The following is a 13,102-nucleotide window of genomic DNA, read 5'->3' on the forward strand; positions in this document are numbered from 1 at the left end:
TTTTTTTTTTTTAACGACAAGATAGCCTTTGATATGCCAGTTGTGCACTGGCTGGAGCGAGAAATAGCTCAATGAGCACACCGACGGGGATCGATCCTAGACCGACCGCGAATCAGGCGAGCGGTTTACCACTGGACAAATTCCCGCTATCAGGTGTATAAAATGAATAGCTTCTAAAACTGAAACATGATCTAAAAGGATACGTATAAAGCGATTCTAGTGTTCTAATAAAAATACAATAAATTTTTTTATGTTCGTGTATTTTTGAAACGCGTTTCTCGGTAATGTATTATAATATTCTTTCACTAAGGCTAGCAGTTGTATAAACTAAGGAACATTGTTGGATAGTCGAGAGTTGTGATCAAAATTAAATGGTTTAATATACAGTGCCGGATCCCGAAAATCCATTTAGAGTGGAGGGCAATGATACGAGGCGGAATGCCAACGGAACTTTGTGGGAAGTTTGGAGGGGGATTGAAAATTAATATAGGGCCGCTTCTGATATCATTTGTCCTCTCTGGGAAAATACTGAATACTGAATCCTGAATATCAAAAATCCATTTCTTCAAATCCTTCCATATCAGTTTTACATTTTACGTGTTCTATGGTTTCTTCATCAACTTCATCACGTAATCCAGTTGTATATAGATAGATGTTTGTAGGATCAGACTGTCAACTGTTACGACGAAGTTTGCCAACTCGACGGTTACGATGTAATTTTCCCCCAACTCCCAACTTAAGACGGGCGCGCTCAGATTAACTAACAACTAATGAGCTATACGACGAGAATCGAGTTGTAAGAGTGCTCAGACAGTCGTTAAAGTCGTGACAGTAGAAAGTTGGTCAATTTTGTGCTGGCAGTTGGTAGTCTGGATCTAGCATTATGTTTTTATTTTCCATTCAGCATAGTTAGATTGCAATATGTTGTCCTGAGCAGGAATCGTAATTCAATGAACGCATTTATATGTCCTTTTGTTTACGGAAGCTGAAAAAAAGGTTAAGGGCGCCTGTACTGGCAGTTCTCCTACAGACAGCATTGGCACCATACACCTTTGTCAAGATCAGCTCTCTTCTGTAGATAAAGCACCTGACAGTGAGTCACGGCTTCCGTCATAACTTCTTTTGGTGTCCGTCTTGTGTAGAGAAGAAGGAAAGAAGGAAATATTTTATTTAACGACGCACTCAACACATTTTATTTTACGGTTATATGGCGTCAGACATATGGTTAAGGACCACACAGATATTGAGAGAGGAAACCTGCTGTCGCCACTTCATGGGCTACTCTTTTCGATTAGCAGCAAGGGATCTTTTATATGCACCATCCTACAGACAGGGTAGTACATACCACAGCCTTTGATATACCAGTCGTGGTGCACTGGCTGGAACGAGAAATAGCCCAATGGGCCCACCGATGGGGATCGATCCTAAACCGACCGCGCATCGAGCGGGCACTTTACCACTGGGCTACGTCCCGCCCCCGTCTTGTGTAGAGATACAATACTGAGTTTTTAATGGAAGATCCATAAGATTCGTCATATTAGGTTACAACGTGATCTTGCCCAGTCGGTGGAACGTTTGGGTCGAAGGATCAAATCCCCTTGGTGGATCCATGCTCAGATTGGGTTTACCCGTCTCAGCCAGTGCCCCACGACCTGTAAATCAGAGGTCGTGGTACGTGCTGTCCTGTCTGAGGTAAAGTGCATATGAAATACTCCATGCTGTTAATGGAAACATGTTGCTGGTTTTCCTCTGAAAACGTGTTGCAATTATCAAATGTTTGACATCAAACAAACAATGCTTAAGTAATCAATGTTCTCCAGTGGTGTCGATAAACAAAACAAATTGTGATTCTACAACACATATAACTGACGAAATCAGATATGACGTTAAATAAAACAAAGTTTTTAATTCAGATATGGGTCCCAGAGGTCCTGTGATCCCCACCCCGCCTGCTTGAAAGTGCCCTTCTTTATTTTTTTTATTTTTTTTTTAAGGGGGAGGGGAATTCACAGTCCACAATATACTCATTTGACTTCGACAATCTCAAATTGCCGTTTTTAGAATTTTGTGACGCCCAGTTTAAAAAAAAAAATGTTTAACGCAACCACTAGAGCACATTGATTTGTTGATCATCGGCTATTGGATGTTAAACATTTGGGTATTTTGACATATAGTCTCAGAGAGAAAGCCCGCTACATTTTTTCATTAGTAACGAGGGATCTTTTATATGTACCATCCCACAGACAGGATAGCACATACCATGGCCTTTGATATACCAGTCGTGGTGCACTGACTGGAACGAGAAATAACCCAATGGGCCCACCGACAGGGACCGATCCGAGATCGACCGCGCATTATGCGATAGCTTTACCACTGGGCTACATCCCGCCCCCCCCCCCCCCCCCACCCCTTTACAAATTCCTGGATCCACCCTTGCTATTTAAAAAAGATATATATTGTTTTGGTGTCTAACTGGTAAGTAGATTATAGCACATTATCGTAAATTTTCTCAGAAAAACAAATACCTTGGGAAAATCGTTAAACTGTCATTCTATCATAATTTTTCTTAATTTAATAAATGAATGATGCTGGGCTGTCCCAAGTGATAGGTAGTTTGGCTTTTTAAAATGTCATCAACACACAACAGACAATTGTACTTTAGACAAATCGGATTTATATACATGTAGGTGGGGTTTATTCTTTGTTCTGTCGTTTTTCTTTTTCGTATAATCTGGTCTCTTTTTTCGGTGGAGGATGTTTTTTATTGGTTTTAATTTTTATTTAATTATACTAGTCCTGGCTCTGGAGGGTAGTTCGCATACATTTTTCTTTTAGAGAGTTAACTGAAATTTCCTTGTTCTATATGCCAAGGCCTTCAGAAAAAGTTTGGGTAACAGGTTAAGTACGTTTTCTCAGCAGAGCTCAAATGTTGTTTTTGGCTGGCCACCAAAAGGCTATAATGATGATATTGGAGTTTCATGCAATAAATAATTATTTGACACCATTAGCTGATTCATTTTAATTTATTTCAATTGTTTGTGTGTTACTAACTATGTTTTAGCATTATTCATTGCCATAAACGTGGGTTGGGGGTACAAAATTACCATATTGTACACAATTTTACTCGGAAATCGCTTTCAATTTGAAAGTAGCTCTAAGTCCACCAATACTGAAAATAGAGTTCCACAAATTGGCCAAAAGTTTCTTCATTAAATGCTCAGAGCAATACTGTTTTCATTTTGAGACCTAGGCTTACTGGATGATACCCATGGGACCCACAGTTTTATGGCATTTCGTCAAATAACCATATCTTTTGAAGTAAGTGTCATAGGAAGTTAATATTTGTGTCTATAAATATGTTTTTGACACCAAAGAACTGATTGGTACCATTACTGTGATTTGTTGGAGTTGACTTAATTAGCATAATTCCAAGATGGCGTCCAAAATGGCAGCATAATACTGAATTAGACATCTTCGCATACAAAAAAAAAACCCAAACATTTCAAATAACTCTAAAACAAAAATCAAATACACAAACTTTCCACTCCTCATCCTGCCCGTCATACCCCAAATAATAATGTTTAAAACCCCATCCAATCAAAAGTCTACGTTAATAAAGAATGATGTTCATTCATTGAAAACATCAGGCCTATACATGGTGTTTAATATAGTACCGATGAACTCATCATAAATTATCACTATTTATCGTTAATAACTCTCCTAAATTCTACTATTTAAAGATTACTACACTATGAGTACAAAAGTTTCAAACATACCAAACTACTGCAGAACTCAAGTTCACCTTATTAGTTGATTACATTTTTACAGGAATTGGGTGATGTTTTCTTACACCGGCAAAATTTGCAACATTTGACCTTAGCTTTCCTGCAAATGCGAGATGACCTGGTACACTTATCACATGAGCATATGACTGACCTCGAGGGTTTTCCACGATGTTGCAGGCATTAACTGACCTTGGTTGTGCTCATAGCCATACTCTTGAGGCTTCAGTAATTCGACAGTTTCAGGGTCGAGGTGGCTCTCCAAGGCATGCATGGTGGTATGGGCATTATAGAATGCACGCTGGATATGAGGCAGGATACCCTGGCTGGTCGGAGGCAGGTTGTGGAGAGAGCTGCCTTTACTGAAGTGAAAAACCTCTGCTCGAAGTTCACAGAAATTGGTGGTATCACTTCCTCTTCTCAGCACCTTAACCAAAAAATGCTCAGCGTTGCGAACCATGGCTGTAGAGAGGGCTGAATATCTTCCAAAGTTTTTGAGAAAATTATCTGGTTCCGCTTTCAAAGCTGCCTTCTTCGTTCCAACTTTGCTGGTGATGTCACACCCTGTAAGGCTGTGCAAAGCTGGCAATACTGCACAGAGCTGATGGCCCGGCGTTGAAACAGAGTATGAAGGGGCACATACCGAGTGGTATCTCCCACTCCAGCTCGTACCCACAGCTCCTCAAGGTGGTGTTGCAAAAATACGGGGATGTGGTAGAGCAGGGCGACAATTATATATGTATCATTGGAAATAACGATACATACTTTGTGTCCTGCTTCAAGAGAATCCATGACATGAATGGATATATGAAGGTCAGCTTCTTCAAATGATGACTGAAGGTGGGCAAGATCTTTTTCTTTGCCTTTGTAAACCATTTTACACTGCCAGTTCTCATCTTTTCGTGTTACCTGGCCGATTACAGTGGGGTATTGACGAGATTCACAAGTATTACCACGAAGATGGTGATAGATTAGTTTCTCCAGAAGACGTTTGTTGTTGTTTGAAGACCAGAACGTTTCCATCTGTTTTGGTAGAGGTGTTCCTGATTCGATGGAACTGTGTTCGATTGGTACAGTATTGGTCTGCCTCCTACTCTCATTATCATTTACTGATGGGGCATCCGAGTACATGTCAAACACATAGTCACATCGGCCAAACTGATGACAGACATCAGAAAATGACATGAAAACTGAGAGGAGATCCTGAAAGTTGGAAAGGCCAGTAACACGAACCTTACGAACAGTAGCCATGGTGTCTATGACAAATGACGAGTTTCTTCGATGTGTATATTCATAGTCCTCAGGCTTGAGATGAGTCTCTAACTTTTTGAGTAGCTGGCTTTTCTCTGGGCTGGTCATCATCCCGTTGTCACTGAACAGGAGAGGGGATGGTGCAACATCATATTCCAAAAGATCCTTTGTTGTGAGGCTACGATCACGGGCGATTTCAATTGTTTTCTCAACAATATTCATCTCCTTCACTATCTTCTTGATTGTTTGCTGTGGCTTGTTTCTGATAGTTTTCATTGTTTTGATATTCATTCTGGGAATACTTTCACCGAGTCTTGAACTTTTCTGAACAAATATTTTGAGCCGAAATGACAGGTACTTTTCTTCTCCTTTGGCAAAGGCATTCAGAATATCATTTCCAATGTTCTGTATCATGATCTCTTTTTTCACAAACTTTTGCAGTGTTGTGGAAACATTCAGAGACAGGGGTGAGCCCTTCTCCTCGATGAATTTGATCATTGCCTGGATATAGGACGCTTTGCGAATTGTAGTGGCGTGGGATGACTCATGGTGGTTATATGAATCATGTGTGCTCTCCAGCATGCCAGCGTATTCACGATGCAGATTCTTCACTGCCATCTTTGCATGGTAAATCGGGTCCCATTGAGCAACAAACTGCTTCTGCCTGGCGTGTCCGATTACTCCGTCACTGCATTTAGATGAAAGTTTGATGCTCTGCTCTAATTTCTGGTCACCACCTACAGCAGTAAAGCGGCCAGTTTTGTTTTTGATAGAAACATTCCCATTAGAGAAGTTCTCATAGACAGATGATGCAGTTTGAGGCAGGCGTCGCATGTCTTCTAGATATACAGAGCACCAGATCAGGTAGTTGGTACAATCAAATGCAGCAAACCGATAAAGAGCACGTTGCACAGCATCAAGATGGAGCTCCCATATCCCTTCGCGATCAGCTCTCAACAGATCGTGTACCACATCCATCATACGTAGGAATTCAGTCCAGAATTTGAAGTTCTCATTTGAAGCTGACCGCGTTTCGATGAAGCTATTCAGATCTGCAGTCAGTTTGCTGGATTCAGTTGCAAACTTTGCCATATACTTCTGACTGTCACTTACCTTGTTATCTATGACACTTGATTTGAGCTTTGTCATGATGGCAAGCTCTGATGCATATGACTCGATACCTTTCTCAGTAAAGAATTCTTTGTAAAGAAGACGTTTGAATGTTTCAGCAAGATATTGCATGCCTTCTAGAGAACGGCTATAATGACCTCCATTGAGAATTGAGTTTTGGATGATGGTTGGACCAAAGACACCAGCCTGCAACCAAATGATGTCAGCTCCACTTCCATCTAGTGCTTTTCCGTTGCATTTAGAACAGTTTTGAGTAAGTGAAATGTTCCCATAACTGGGACTAAATTGCATAATGTTTGAGGTAGCATCATTTGAATTTCCCTGACAATACAGTATACTGCCTCGTCGCAATACATTGGAATTTCTGTTTGAATTAACTGTGAACCAATTGCCATAACATTCTTCATTGCAGAATAAACTGTTGCATATTCAGTGACAGGATAAGGCAGAACAGGCAAGAATGCAAGAATCTTCACTGGAATGTTCTCTTCAGTCCAAACAGAATTGCTTGCACCCAAAAATGGAATCATTTGTGATTGAGGATAAATGGTGACTTCATTTTGCGTGAGATCTAGGCGGGTCAGGGACCAGGTGGTATCCTTTAACTTAGCTGTATCAGCTTTTACAGATTTGTAGGAGTGGTCATTCACTTTGTATGATGCAGCGATGTCAGGATGACGTGCTGATCTGTGGAAATCTGAGAGCATTTGACAAGGTAGGATTTCCTTAAAAGACTGTGACCCATGTGAGACATTTGTTTCAGATATCTTGGGTTTTCATGTCACTGAAGGGGGTTTATCTTGGTAAAGCACAGTCACTGTATCATGTATTGAGACACTTGACCCCTCATGATCCCAGTTGTCAATGGCACCAGAGGTGAACTGCTCAGGATCGAAGTGACTTGGTAGTGCAACACGATTTTGATTGTGCTGTACTGTGAAAGATGCGAGGTCATGTTGGTATCTACGCAGCTCTGTATAGCTGAGTGCAAGTCCTTCGTGGTTTAATATTGTGGTAACAATTTTGCCTCCACGTCCAAGACGATGAATAGATTCGGCATTCATAATGTGCATGGGTGTTCTCTTTTTCCCACAGTGGTGCATATAATACATGACTTGTTAAATAGACTGTACCTTTCTGCAACGTCGTGTAGAGAGGTTTCCATTTGCTTCTCTGTAGTCAATTCCATCTTCATCATCATCTTCTTCTTCCCGGTGAGCAGCAAGCATGCTCTTTGTTATAACTGCTTCTGCTGCTTTTTTATAGCTTTCAGGATTGAAATTGTACAAAAACCCAAAAAACGTAAGTACAGGATCAGGGATATTCATAGAATTACATGCAAGTTTTAGATCTTGAGCATCACAAAAGCTATCTTCAAGACCAAAATTATAATCATCAAGGGACATCCTAATCAAGCTAGCACATACTTGTACAGGGTCAACAGAGCGAATACCATCAGCTAACACATTTGCAGCATTACTGACACTCTGAATACCATCATTGATTTGCGCGAAACATCAGGATATGTGAAATCAATCTCACTACCAAACTGGTTAATAAAACATATTTTCACATCTCTGTGGCGGAAGTTACACTGAGCATCAATACTATTCAACTTGTCAGCTCATAACACCTTGGCATTTTTCAGTCCTTCCTCCAGCTCTGGCATACTTTTACTCCAAGCCAGCTGTTTGACGGACACTTGGAGCGTGACTCATATTTATAGATGTATTTAATCATGCATTCATTGTGGTAATATAGATTTGCTCCAAACACAGAATGTGGATCTTTAAGGTCACATGTTCGGATGAAGACATCATCTTGAAAGAAGTTAGTTGCAGCAAGAAACGTTGAAGCACGTTTGAATTCACTGATGCGAAATTTGGTATACCGTTGTTTATGTGATTTGTTATGACAGATAATGCAGTTCATATCTCGCAGTGCCGTTGCTGTCATACTAATAACCTGTATTAGGGAGATGGCGGACAGCATGGAAACGAGTGCTTCTATTATCTGTTTTGTTCTGCAATCTACAATTTTCTTAATTTTGTAATTTCTTCAATTATTGTATTTCGGTGGCCATTTTGGCAGCCATCTTGGAATTATGTTAATTAGGCCAAATCCCAAAATTAAAAACAAATGGTGCTAATCAATTCTTGAGATCAAAAGCATATTTATAGACAAAAAGATTAACTTCCTATGACACTTATTTCAAAAGATATGTTCATTTGATCAAATGCCATAAAAAAATGTGTATTTTAGGGGGTAGGGATACTATGGGCCCCATGGGTATCATCCAGTAAGCCTAGGTGTCAAAATGAAAACAGTAATGCTCACAACACTTAATGAAGAAACTTTTGGCCAATTTGTGGAACTTTATTTACAATATTGGTGGACTGAGAAGCGATTGGACTTTGAGCTACTTTCAAATCGAAAGCGATTTCCGAGTAAAATTATGTAAAATATGGTAATTTTGTACCCTCAACCCAGGTTTATGGCAATGAATCATGCTAAAACATAATTAGTAACACCCAAACAATTGAAATAAATCAAAATTAATCATCTAATGGTGTCAGATAATTATTTATTGCATAAAACCTCAATATCGTCATTGTAGCCTTTTGGCGGCCAACCAAACACCATATTTGGGCTCTGCTGAGAAAACGTACTTAACCTGGAAGTGTTACCCAAACTTTTTCTGAAGGCCTTGGCATATAGAACAAGGAAATTTTAGTTAACTCTCTAAAAGAAAAATGTACGCGAACAACCCCCCAGAGCCTATACTATACTATTTTCCCCTTTCTTTTATTGTTTTCTTTCTTTTTGTTTGTTTGTTTGTTTGTTTGTTTGTTTGTTTTGTTTTGTTTGTAAACACACTGTTTTGGAGGGTTTTTTAATTCATTTGAAGCAAGTTTGTATTCACAAACATTTTTAACTCCTAGCGAACAATTTACAGAATCGAATTGAGAGAGGAAACCCGCTGTCGCCACTTCATGGGCTACTCTTTTCGATAAGCAGCAAGTGTTCTTTTATATGCACCATCCCACAGACAGGGTAGTACAGCCTTTGATATACCAGTCGTGGTGCACTGGCTGGAACAAAAAATAGCCCAATGGGCCCACCGACGGGTGTTTTGGATGGGAAAATGTTTGTGTACATTTAATACTGGTTCTAAGTAGAGCTTTATACTAATATTTTAATATGACGTAGTTGTGAAATAATGTAGGACTACGTCACTAGCGACCACTCATAGTAATAATTAAGTTTGATAAGTCACTTAAAATGTCCACTCCACTCTACTGCACTCTTAATCCCATCCCCACGCAAAATAAAACCCTCTAAATCCTTAATGTGAATGTTATTTTTGTTTGGCCTTTCGGAAATAAAACAAACACTGAAATTCAAAGCATGGCTGGGGTTTACTTGATTGAGATTAACCTGTCGTCGCGATTGGTGATTTCCAAGTTCTTAGCCTAAAACATATGTGCGAGATTAACTACCACGTGAGTGTCCAACCAATCAAAACACGCATGTCATTAGACTTATTTCCTGTGCCAGAAACTTGAAAGGGAAAGTAAACAAGACACGCTTAACTGTGACGATGTAGAGATAGCATGTTACTGCAGTTTGCAGACCTAGCTCAAGTGGATTATTATTATATACTGATTGCGTTGTTGATATTATTCGATGACAAACGTCACAATCAAATTTATTAAACGGGCTAGTGGTTTTGCATTTCTCACTAGCCCGAACTTAAAAACCACTAGCCACGGGCGTCGGGCTAGCGGATTTGTCGAACTCTGCCTTTCCCAAAATTCACGTTAGCAGTCACACAATATGAAACGGATATGAAACAGTATTACTGTCCATTTCTAAAATGCATATTGCAATGATATAATGATATGTCACTAAAACAGAAAAAAGAAAGAAAGACGCACTCAGCACATATTAATTGCGATTATATGAAGTCGGACATATGGTTAAGGATCACAAAGGTAACTAGAGAGGAAACCCGCTGCTGCTACTCCACGGGATACTCTTTTTTATTAATTAGCAGCAAGTGAACTTTTATACGCACTATCCCACAGACAGGATAGTACACACCACGGCCAATGGTACGGCAATTGTGAAGCAGTTGCCGAAACTATCAATAACCCAATGTGCCCACTACAGGAATCGATCATAAACAGACCACGTATCAAGGCAGCGCTTTACCACTGGACCCAATAAAACGGGAGTGAAGCAACACAAATATATGAACACATTAAAAACTTCTAAAACAAACTGCAGTGAGACATTTAGAAGCAGATGGCTTTAATTAACAAAACGGATAGAGGGCAGTGGCGGATCCAGAAAATATATATATATTTTTTTTTTTTAATGTTTTTTTTTTTTTTTTTTTGGGGGGGGGGGGCAATGACATGAGGCCAAGAGAACTTCGGGGGGAGTCTAGAGGGTGATCCTAAAAAAAAACTGAAAATGAATATATAATCATATTAGGGGGCGTGGCCCTCCCCCCCCCCCCCCCCCCCCCCCCCCCCCCGATCCGCCTCTGTAAATATAACACACGCAAATAACTTCAATACAAGATGTCAGCAGCGTGTATATTAATGATCTTATCTGCATTTAACACTGCAGTACATATCTTCGTAGAGAAAATATTAATCACGTGACGACAGCCTGGGAAAATTGATATCATATCTTCTGTCAAAGGAACCCATATTAATGAAGATTACTGTGTGATGTTTTAGCGAAAAGCTTCTTTCGCCTTTTATTCCAGATACCTCCATGACAGGTCAAGACAGAAATAATCTTGGTAGGACATAGAGAGTACTATATGAGTGGTCATTCAATACCACTTAATTATCTTTATAACGAGTTGTTTCAAAAACACACATCTAACGAGCAAAAGTGAGTTGGTTATGTTTCTACACTGCCAGTTGTATGAGACATCCATGGTATTTAACGGACACGAGTGAAGTATTGTTATTCCTGCATAGCTTCAAAAACCAGGTTCAATTAGGAGATAAACATATCTCATTTCATTTTTGAGGTAGGTTAACGTGCATTTAATAACGCTAATTGTCATTTAAAACCGAACGCGTTCCATATCGTCCTCAAACCATTCGGGGTGGATCCCCTATATATGAATAGAAAATTCCATTAGCGTTCTAATGTCAAACGTAGCTGTTACCGTTGTTCACAAACAGATTCATATTCCTAACGCGAGTAAAGCGAACTAATTAAATTAGAGGTAGGTTAACGTAGGTTTAATAGAGCAATCAGGATCGAGTATTTTTTAAAGTCATGGTAGAATATCTTTTAAACGTCTTTGCCATCTTATTTAGGTTGCATTCGTGCTTGAACAATTAAGTTATATGTCATAGAAATACTTGGTTTCGGTTGCATTCATTTCATTGGTCCGTGTGGATTTGGCGTCCGGAACATCGCCGTGAGGCAACTAATCGGAAGTTCTTACCTTAAACACCTACATGTGTGATATTGCTATGTTGTATAAAAAAAATAACACCGTGTTCTCTCCAACGAATGTGTAACATACAAAAGGCTTTCTGCTATATAGAGTTCGTACTTTCAGACTGTGTTGAACAGTATAGGGTTGTATTTTGCAACGTGTGGCGACGTTGATATCCATAATGTAATGTATGGGTTGTAACACAAAGAAAACGGGTGGAGGCTCGGTGTTCTGTCGTGAATACTAATCCCTCCCCACTCATATAACACTTCTGCCACGCCAGACGGTAATTTGCTGAAAACAGTAATCAGCGTAACATTCTCCACGTGAACGCTTAAACAGATATCCGCAAACTACTTTTGAAACCATATTTCTATGTTAAACCAAGTACATTAAAGTATAATAAATTAATGAATACCCACAGAATTAGTTATTTAAAAAATACATGCAAACTAATAAAAGAAATCATGAATAGATTTAACAAGCCGTAAGTTTATATGTAACAAACATATAACATATTATTTATTACATCATAAGCTATATTTATATACCATTGATAAAATATCACATTTACTGATTTTCGCATTTGTATTATATCTCTACTACTACAATTTTTGCTCCTGTAAACCATGTCCTACCATTGAACACATGTCCTCATATGCCGTAAAGTCCGGCCTGAGTGTAATAAATTCTTGTCTTGTCTTGATATCAACTCTGCCCTCTGCTCGATCCCCGTCGGTGAGCCCATTGAGCTATTTCTCGTTCCAGCCAATGCACCACGACTGGCATATCAAGGCCGTGGTATGTGCTATCCTGTCTGTGGGATGGTGCATATGAAAGATCCCTTGCTACGAATGGAAAAGTGTAGCGGGTTTCCTCTCCACGACTAAATTTCTAAATTACCAAATTTTTGACATCCAATAGCCGATGATAAATAAATCAATGTGCTCTAGTGGTTTTGTTAAACAAAACAAACTTTAACTTTACTTTCGTCACTATGCCCTTCGCCATTGCCATATCAATATCTGTGTAAATATTGGATCAATGTTTTTGTAATCATCGATTCCTTAATCGACGTTGTATGTTTTTTCGGACTGTTGAATCATGGGCGTACGACCCCCTCCCCCCCCCCCCCCCCCCCAAATTCGGGCAAAACAGTGGGAAAACAGTGGGGGAAAATTCGGGCAGTTTTTATCTGTGTAGAATTTCGGGCAAATCAACCCCTCCAGCCCCTCTAAATCAAAGAGTCCCCATACGCCCATATGTTGAATTCCCTTGTTCCACGAATGGTGGCTTGTGTTCATATTACTGGATGGAAACTTTCCGCCAAACGTATCAGGTATATATGATGACAATGAATAGCGGTCGAAACACATGGTCTCACGTTAGTTGCCAATTTGCTGAAAGCGTTCTGACAATCTGACAATGGTGGAAGTGTGGCAATTACATGTGAATGTTTTGGCCA

Source organism: Gigantopelta aegis, chromosome 3 (genome assembly GCF_016097555.1).
Source record: "Gigantopelta aegis isolate Gae_Host chromosome 3, Gae_host_genome, whole genome shotgun sequence".
In the NCBI taxonomy this organism is placed as follows: Eukaryota; Metazoa; Mollusca; class Gastropoda; order Neomphalida; family Peltospiridae; genus Gigantopelta; species Gigantopelta aegis.